General features: G+C 43.6%; 1 pseudogene; it reads left to right on the plus strand.

Moving 5' to 3' along the window:
• The first annotated feature begins 3204 nt into the window (after positions 1–3204).
• The window catches only part of LOC113457097, a 60029-nt pseudogene continuing 52734 nt past the window's right edge, over positions 3205–10499 (plus strand).

The following is a 10499-nucleotide window of genomic DNA, read 5'->3' on the forward strand; positions in this document are numbered from 1 at the left end:
TGGGGGACACAACACTAGAAACAGAGGCTAAGATTTGTAGCATAGGAGTTCAGCAAGGAAGCTCTAAATAATTAGAAGCTGGAAAAAAGGACTGGGAATGAACAGATCGAGTCCATCTGAAGCAAGCACATAGAGAAAAGTTACCAGCACCCCTATCTGCTGCTCCTTGCTATTTCCTGTTTAAGTTTGTTGGTTGTTATATTTGCTTATGTGAGACAAGATCTCATGCAGCCTAGTGTGGCCTCAAACTTATATGCCTGAGAGTGGCCTTAAGTTTCTTAGCTTTCTGCTTCCTCTCCCTTGTGCTGGAATGACAGGGGCTGGCCGCCATGCCTGGGTTCCCATTCATATATCAAACTTCAGAATCACCTTTTTGTTCAGACATTCACAGTCAAGTTTACTTATTCTATGTTTCACCTTTTTGGTGGATCTTATAAAGTGATCACTTTGTCTTCTCAAGGCTAACCTGGGCCTCAGTCTAGTACAGAAAAATTAAACCAGCATTTCAAGGGCATAGATGAAATCCAGGCAGCAGAGGGCTGAAGAAGTTGTCCAGGAGTGATCATGATAATTGCTGCTGGCACTGAAAGGGTGGAGGGAATGAACCTGACAGAATGATGAGGGCTGGCACGTCAGTGGGAGCAAACGCCTTCAAGAACTGCCCCAGCTGCGTGATTTGTTCTCCTTCACACAGACTATGTACAGTTAATACACAACTCAGAGAATGGATGCTGGACAGCATGCTTTTCAAGGCCTCAGAGTAGCGTAAAACAATTGGTACAGCCTTAAGATCAGGGTGATATGTTAATATCCCACGGTTATAGCAAACAAATGACTTCCCTACTTATTCAAAGAACCAGTCCTGGGAGTTAATACTCAATTCTCCATCCTTTCTTCTTTCCTTTTCTTCTTTCTTCCCTTCCTTCCTTCTTTCTTTCCTTCCTTCCTCCCTCCCTTCCCTCCCACTCTCCCTTTCTTCTTCCCTCTCTCCCTTCCTTCCTCTTATCCCCACTCCTTCCTTCTCTTTCCTGTTTAAACACACAGACAGACAAACAGACAACAAACAAACAAACAAACAAACAAAAAAACCCTCAGGATCTCATGTAGCTCAGACTAACCTCAAACTAAACATGTAGCTGAAGACAGTTTTTAATCTCTATTCCTCCTACTTCTATCTTCCAAATGTTGGGAGTGTGTTCATATGAACCATACCTGGTGCTGGGGATTGAAAGAAAGACTTTATGCATGCTAGACAAGCAAGCATTCTAAACAAATGAGTTACATTCCTAACACCTTAATATCTGTTAGTAAAAATAGTTTAACCTATAAAATGAGTTTGTATTTTATTCTCTATTTTATGTAATTCTAGGCAAAGTACTGAACCTCTCACAGTTTCCATTTCTTTATTTATTTAATAAGAAAAATCATAGTAGCTATCTTAGAGAATTATACTATGAAAATTACATGTAAAATATTTTTTACATTCACAGCAAAAAAAAAATAAATTTGTTATCGAATCATCCTGAATTCTTTGGCACAGTGTTTAGAAGCCCATAGGAAGTAAGGTGATGTCAGTAAGTAGATAAGTGAGCTATTCTCTGATCAGCAGAAGGAATAAATGTATATCCCTTAGCCAGGTTTGGTGCGCACTTTTAATCCCAGCACTCAGGAGGCAGAGGCAGGTTCCAGGTCATCCTGGTCTACAGAGCGAGTTCCAGGACAGCCAGGGCTACACAGAGAAACCTTGCCTTAACAAATTAAAAAGAAAAAAAAAAGGCATCCCTTCAGAATCCCCTGGAGTACGACTCAGCATGGAATAACCTTGAAGGAAATCTCCAGCAAAGATAGCAAGTTTAGGGTATGTGTGTGGTTGGTACAGTCCAGCCAAAACCTATGCTGTTTGTAATTTACCCAGTCAGTGAAACAAGTGATGTGTCTGGAGTTATTTGTCCTACCCTTTCACCTGAAACAGACTGCCAAGGTTTATTACATGGCTAACATGTAGATGAAGGAAAAGAAGGGAACCTCAGATGTTTTAAATACTCAAAGTGCACCGCAGTATGAATGACCATAGGAAGATTCCACAGAGGTTAAGGTGTATTTGATCACTGATGTAGCCAGTCACGGTTGTTAATATGAGACAGGTCCTGCAAGTCCTAGGAAGACCAAGGCATAGACAGGGACCCTATGAAGACTGACAGATAAAGATAATTAGTGAACATACTCCTGAAAACAATGGGGACTGGAGAGATGGCTCAGCAGTTAAGAGTACTGGCTGCTCTTCCAGGGGACCTGGCACCCACATGACAGCTCACAATAACTGTTTCAACACTCCCACACGGGCATACATGCAGGCAGAACACCAATGCATGTAAGATAAAAATAAGTAAGTCATTAAAAAAGGAAAATAATGGTCTTCATAGAATTTTGTAACATGGAAGGGATAAGGAGACACTGAGGGTATTCTGTATAACTCTCTTGACATTAGAGGATGCTCGGCAGGGGCTGGAGAGAATGCGCGACAACATGTTGCTCTTGCAGAGGACCTGAGTTTGAGTCCCGGCACCACACAGTAGTTCACCACCATCTACAATTTCAGTTCCCGGAAATCTAATGCCCACTTCTAACCTCCTTGGGCAGGAGGCATAAATGTGGTCCACAGACATACATGCAAGGAAAACACTCATATACATAAAATAACATTTAAAAATCTAAAACAATGTTCAACAAAAATCGAAAGTACAGTATATAAAATGGTCATCTGGTATTATTTTTTAAAGTGGTAGAGTTATAATTACATGTCTCTCTTCAGCTGTCTATTTCCCAAGCTTTCTATCTACATTTTCTATATTTCATTTTCCTAGTGAGAATTTAAGTGTGATGTAGTTTTAAAAGCGACGCTTACCTATAAAGGTGCTGTGAAATCAAAAGTCACCTTCCTAGCTCTTTGCTGACTGCAGTTTGACATCCCTGGTGGCCGAGGGCAGGTATTTTCCTTGGGAAGTAACAGTTCAGAGCCCGATTGAAAGAAGTGAGTGAGACACGGGGAGGAAGAGCCACCGAGGGTGGGGAACATCCTTGAGCAATCATCACCAGTGCTGCTGGCACTCAGCCTCCCTGGGGACTCTCTGGAGACCTCCCCTAGGCTGGATTTTCCTTTGGGAGGCTGGGCATTTATCCACAGACTTCTATGTCCATCAGTCAATGACTGCTATTGGAAGATTTACCTTCTACCCGGTGTTTATGAAGGAGGCGAGGAGAGCAGACACAAGACTGGAAACTCTAGAGTGGAGTGCTGCCGACCTTGAGCTCGGAGCTGTCCATATCCTGACATCAGGTGGGACAGAAGGTGTGGACAAGGCACACAAGTCCCAGCAGCATCCACGTGTACCTGTTCAAGGGCTCTGTCCCTATTTCTCCTGCTCCAGGTTTGTCAACAACTCAGAAAACCAAAAGGCAGGCTTCTCACATTTGGGAGAAGGATGGAGTTGGGAAAGAAAATGAATCTAGTGAGTACCACCTTCTGAAAGATCAGCTAGAAATAAGCAAATCACAAATGATGGGGAATGCCTTCCTCTCAGGTCGGTCCTCCTAGGCTTTACATAAAGAGACATGCAAATTAAACATTTATACACTGTTCCTAACAATTGCATATGGCTTATGGAAAGAAATTTTTTTTGTATAACAAATAAATGAGGGGTTGGGTTTCTATTTCCAGTAGAAATTTTGGCCAGCCTTATGCAGCAATTTCTGCACGGGATGGAGGGCTAAAGGAACATTTAATAAGTGCTTTAAAAAATGACAGTTACGAACTTATAAAGAGGAGGAAGTTTTCAGAAAAAAAAAAGAAGAGAAATTCAAGTTGGTTTCAATGGCCATAGTTTAAAACCCAACCTTAAAAACTGATGACCTGAGTTAATCTACAGAGGGCCCCTGGCACCCTCAGGGTGGTCCAGGATTGATATACTCCCACTGGGAGAGTGAGCTCTGTGACACTGGCCACTGTCACATGGCCTTTGGCTGAACCCTTGGAGGAGCAGGCTCAAGAGTGCTCTCAGTGCTCTACACTGGGGTATTCACGGTGCCTTTGCTGACCCCTGTGCTCATCCTAGAATCATCAGTGGTGAGGTTTCCATGGGAACCAAGAAAGGTTCAGAATTCTATGTCTAAACCCCGAATCCCAGAGGGAAGAGACAAGCACCAAGGCAGCCTCCCCGGTAATGGTACACATTTTAAGTTGTCTTATTAAATATTAACCCCAGAGACAGAGCATTAACGGGCCTCCTATGTAAACTTGGTGTGTCTCATAAACACCCAGAAAGGGCTGCGGTAGAACATGCCAAGGCAAGTCTGCCCTGTGTGATCCCTGACAGGTGACACAGACAGCTGCTCTGAGCTCACCACCCTCGTTCTAGCTCCTTTGTTGTTCAGAATGGCCCTTCCATTTGGTGTTTGTGGGGATGGGGAGTGGGGGTGTTAGAATGGAAGGCCTGAGGCCAATGACATCTTCTTCTGTCCTTTCGTGTTCTCCTCAAGTCTCTTTTCCATCTCTGGAACCCCAAAGTACTGACTCTCTACCGTGGATGTCAGCAGGAGACAGCAGACATAGTGAGGTGGTTTCAAGGTTAGAGAATAAACAGGACACTTACTAGAATCAGGAGACGTGGGCTTTTGCATAATTTTTTTTTTTTGGATGTGTCCATTGATGCCCTGTGAGCCTAGGCTCATCTTCTGAAAGAAGAATATGATCTAAAGTTCATTGATTTCTTAACAAAATAGTATAAGGCTCTACTACCAGGGCACAAGGGTGAATAGAGCCTGGTTCCTGCCTCTGTGGTCCCTGAGGATCTTAATCTGGGTTCCACGTATGTCTCATCAGCCAAGAAGTGGCTGTCCCAGAGTGCATGGAGCTGTTATAACTTCCGAGGGGAAAATTCCTCTAGTTTCAGTAAGGTCTTAGACTTAGAGTCCCAGGACTCCAACAATAAAGGTCCCTGGTTTTCTTTAGTTCTTCCCAATCCCATGTCACATGTGTGCTTTTTATCTGTGTCGCTGGTACAGAATTTCCTTATAATTTTCCCTTTAAACCAGAATTGGATACATGACCATAGCTACTTTCATAATTTCATATACACAAAATTATGTGTTTGGTGATATATAATACAGATACATAATGTATGCTTTAAAATAACTCATGTCCTAGGTTTTTTTTTCCTTTTTAGATAAAAAATAAAAGTCCTGGGGTGGGAATATAACTCAGTTGACAGGGTGTTTGTCTAGCATGCATGAAACCCTGAGTTTGATCTCCAGCACGGCATAAATTGCTTGTGGTGGTATACATCTGTAACCCAGAATCATCAGAAGTTCAAGCTCACCCTCAGCTATAAACTAGTTAGAGGGTAGCCCCAGATACATGATATCTTGTCTCAAATTAAAATTAAATAAACACTTTCTCCTTAATATACAGCAGTCAGTGTTCTCAATTCCCACCCAAACCTCACCAGTGCACAGCTTGGGAAACTTACTCATGGTCCATAAAATTCATGCCCACTACAGGGACATGCAGGACATTTCTATCCACTTTCCATTTACTCATCCTCCTCATCCTCCATTTCTCTACCGCTGGCCTTTAGGGCAGATATTACCATCCCGCCTTTTTGCATTGCTTGACTTTGTGATCAGACATTGTCTGAGACCGCTGTCACACCCCAGCGCTGTCTCAGTACCCAGGCTGGCAGTAGAGGACCGGTTTTTTTTTGTTTGTTTTTTGGTTTTTGGTTTTTTTTTTTTTTTTTTTTTTTTTTGCACCTTGAGCATCCCCTCCCTGCTGCGGAGGGGAGGCTGCACTGCTGGCCTTGCCGCTGCCTGGCAGACTTCCACGTGAATGACAGGGGCTGGCAGAAGGTTGGCAGTGAGTGGAAGCAGTCCTGACACTCGAGCTGTGTGCTGCGCACTAATTACATTGATGTGGGGTCTGGGCCGCGTGGTCCTTTGCTCAGAGGAAGGATGCGAGGCAGGCGCGCTGAGCGAGCGGCACTACAGAGGAAACGCGGGAACAGCCGCACCTACGCGCATCCATAATTTATAAAATGCCAGCAGCAACAAAGGCAAACAGGGACCAGAAGCAGGAGAACAGAATGGCATAAAGCTTTTTAATGGTCGTTTTCTATTAATGTCAGATGGGCGACCGTTTTTCAAGTGGGTGGAAGGGTTCCAAGGCCCCCATGGTTCAGTCACAAAAGCTAAATGCTGCCATTTACCCCTCCTCCCAGAGCTTTGGGGACAAGCGTTAGCTGTCCTACAAGCCAAATGTAATCTTTGAGGTTCAAGTGGGCATCTGATCCTTCTAGCTGTTTGCTCTTTTAAAGGGGTTTGTAGCTGGAGTGCCGAAAACGCTCTTTTCTGTCGCGGTGACAGTATTGCTGACAGCTTAGCATGTTGTGCACAGAGAAAGGGGGGTGTGGTGCAGATTTTAAGATTACAGGCTCCTCAGCAGGGCTGACTGGCAGTGGGAACGTGGTCCCTGACTAAACAAGGCTGTTTCCTCTTGGAAATGGTGGCTAATAGGCGAACCACATTTTGACAGTGTTCTGACGCTTGGGTGATAAGGCCCACAGATTTTCTAACAGTGTCTGATTTAGCTAGGACATTAGAAGCACTGCTAGATGATGCAGGCCTTTACCTACATCGGCTCAAAGCCCTTCACTCTCCCAAAGTCACCCCTACTTTTTCTACTGTTTATCACCCCCCGAAGTAACTATTACTATGAAATCGTATGTATTTTACCCATGTACATTCACTCTCTTTCCAATGTGACTATTGTCAAATCTATGCTTTTGAGGTTTGTGGATGCTACTGCACTTGGCTTCGGCTCATTTGGTTAGCTGGCTGGGTTTTGTGGAGTCCCAAGCCTGATCTCTCTACTTCCCAATTGCTGTTCCATGACGAGACTTTCCTGTGTCAGTTCCTTTACTCGTGGTCCACTCTGTTTGAGCTCCACTTTCTTTGGTGGATGCTTCCACTTGGTTTTTCAGTACAGTTGTTACATCATGTCTCCGAAGAGTCTTCCTCAGCGGAGCAACGTTTTAGGTGTTTGAAGTAAGAAAAGGCGTCCTTGGACAAGGTTTCTCTGCCACCGATCTTCCTGCTAGTAAGTTTCTCCCAGCGGTGACTGATCGAACACAGAGGCACCTCAGAATCAAGTATATTAATTATGGAACATCACTTATACTTTGTACTGTCTCCCCTAGAGCACGCACCCTGAAAGTGGGATCTCCCATATCAATGTGTGTGGGTGACCACTGTAAGTTATACTGAAGAATAGGGAGCTTCAAACCGACTGTAAATGTTTTAAGGTGAAAGAAAACAAGAGGGTTCAGCACACAGAATTAAGGAGAGAACAAGCAACCAAGAACTCAAACAAACAAGCCCAAAGAAGTCACTCCACATGACAAAGGGCACGGGAAGATGGTGTCAAGCATATCTGAGCTGCAATATCCACTGCCTTCTTTGCATTTGGATGCCAAGTGGACTCATTGCAACGCATATTAATCGGTTCGCTGGGGCTGCTATACCAATGTTCCACAGAGTGGATGGCCCAGACAGCAGGAACTGTTTCAAGGGTCCTGAGTGCAGAAGTCCGACGTCATTGTGTTGGCATTGGTTCCTTCTGAAGGAAAACCTGCCACCAACCTCTCTCCAGAGTCCTATTGAAACCTGGCATTCCTTAGTTTGGAGTGTACCATGCCAGTTTCTGCCCTCTCCTCTGCACACTCCTGGTGTGCACACCTCTGTGTCCACCCTCCCTTTTTTTTTTTAAAAAAAAATCTTTTTTCTTTTAATGTAGTTTTAAGGAACGAGTGCTCTGTCTGCATGCAGGCACACACCAGAAGAGGGCATCAGATTATAGATAGCTGTGAGCCAGCATGTGGTTGCTGGGAATTGAACTCAAGACTTCTGGAAGAGCAGTCAGTGTTCTTAACCACTGAGCCATCTCTCCTTTAAATAAGGATGCACAATCCTCTTAACCTGATCGTTCACAACTAAGGTCACATATACAGGGGATAGAATTGAGACTATCTTTTTCAAGGACACAACACAATGTGAAGTGTGGGCTTAGAAAATGCTTTCCACAACACCCAATCCAAATTCTTCCCTAGTCTCTAGCGGAGAATACTGTACTTTGTGAGTAGGGTTCGTCACATATTCCATTGATGGTGCTGTGCCACCGTATGGTCCCTACTGTGAAGGACTGCGCTCTAGGAGTTTCAGGGTATATTGATCACACCAGTGAGAAAAGCAGCCAAATATAACCTAAGAGTTCAAGATCCTGTGTCTGGGTTATATGCGAGCACTGTGCTGTTTTATACAAATGATGGTAGCTGTGAATCTTAGCATCCATGAGAGTTCATAAAACTAATTCTCGTCCAATGCTACAGGAAGACACTTACTGAAAACCACTGAATTATACACTTGATTTTAGTCTCATGTACATGAGGATTTTGTCTGTCTGTCTGTTTGTCTGTGCCTCATGTGTCTGGTGCCCAAGAAGGGCAGAAGAGGGTGTCATATCCCCTAGAACTGGTTTCATGGATGGCTGTAAGCCACCATGTAGGTGCTGGGAACTGAACCCAGGCCCTCTGCAAAAGCGATAAGAGTTCTTAATCATTTGACTCATCTCTCCAGTCCCCTATAATAGCAATACTTTTTAATGTTTTCAAGTTACTAATCCTCCAACATAGATGGGGGTACAGAGATTTAAAGATATAGATGTAATAACAACTACTAATGTTTATTGAGTGTTTAGTGTCTGCTAAGCTGGATGCTTGCTAAGACATAGACCACCTTTTCCCAAGTTGGAAAACGAGTACCTGAAACACCAAGCAATGTGTGCAGGGGAATAAAACTAGAAAAAAAATGTGGAGCTGGATTTGGATTCAGGCTGGCTACCTGAGAAGTCAGAGAACTTTCTGATACATCATTATACTTGTAAAGATATGCAGAAGTGATGCCCTTCTTATGAGCCCATGGGAAATGAATGCGAATTAATTTAACAACAACAACAACAACAACAAAATCCCTAAATCATCTGTCCCCATCTTTCCATAAACACACCTGTTTTGCAAAGCAAGACATGCCTGTTTGAAAAGACTCTTATTTACCTATAAAATTTTAAAAAGAGAAAGGTCTCGACATTTCTTCTTGCATACAATTTAATGTTAGCATCAAGGACAAGTCTAGTCTGGGATAGCAGTGAAGTTTGTGAAGTTATTTAGCCATAAAGGCATTAAGGTTCTCGGCTGCCTGCATGTGCCCAGTGCAAAGAAGAGTGGGTGTTTGATTACTCTCCAGTTGCTCCGTCTGGGGATTCAGCCAAATGGAACCATTAGATTCAGAGCATACTCAGGGGTCTGAATTTTCCATTCCAGCTCTCTCTAATAGTCAAATGAGGCAGGTAGGAGAGGTACCCAGTGTAGATGCTCCATCCATCAATGTCCCAGAATGAATTCTGGGATTTGAACTTTCATTCAGAGCAAGGAGGAAGATTGGCCAGAGAAATAAGAACAGCGTACTCATCCCTAGTCATGAAGAGTTGCCTCATGTTTAAGCTCAGGGAAGGGGTGAGAACGAAGATACAGGTAGGAAGGAGCCATAGACGGAATGTCAACAGCAGAGAAAGTGCACTGGGTGGGGATTGTCTGTGTTTCTCTCATTCAGGGCTCAGCACACAGCTAAACAAATGCTGACTATTGAGAACTAGTTCTTAGCCCCATTACTTGCATATCCTAAGTCTACGGTGAATGTCCAGCCTGTTTCCCTCTAGTTTATGACGTCTTGCACACAGCTAAACAAATGCTGACTATTGAGAACTAGTTCTTAGCCCCATTACTTGCATATCCTAAGTCTACGGTGAATGTCCAGCCTGTTTCCCTCTAGTTTATGCCTTGATGGAAATCTGCTCCACATGTCATGGTACTGCCAGTTAAGACACAGCCCTTCTCCTGGCCAAAGGTTAGCTTGTGGCCACCAGCAAGCTATACCCCAGCAGCCACACCTTCAAGAGATTGTGTCACCATTTCCTGCCATGAAGATGCCCAACCTGTTCTGGTTTCTGCCCTCTCTGCCCTTCTGTGTTTTTGTTTGTGTGTGTTCTCCCATAGCCTTTGGCTGTATCCTTTTTAGGGGGAGGAGTCATTTCTTTGTTTAGCTAGTCTGTTTCTGTCACTTAGTTGATGAGTCCCTACTGTATTTCATGTTGCTAGGTTTCTACTTCATGATGCTTCCGTGATTAAAGAGAAACTCAAAGAATTTGGGAGCCATTCTGAGGACAGTCCCAAGAATAATTAGAGGGTGATAGATTTGCCAAGCCCCACCAAAGAGATGTAATTTTGTTTCAAGAAAGGAAATTTCCTTTCTTGACATGAAATACAGTGTGACAATAAACATTCAAATGTTATTTATGAGGGCTATTGTTTTACTTTAGAAGCAATGTACCTGTT

Source organism: Microtus ochrogaster, chromosome 18 (assembly GCF_000317375.1).
Source record: "Microtus ochrogaster isolate Prairie Vole_2 chromosome 18, MicOch1.0, whole genome shotgun sequence".
Taxonomy (NCBI): domain Eukaryota; kingdom Metazoa; phylum Chordata; class Mammalia; order Rodentia; family Cricetidae; genus Microtus; species Microtus ochrogaster.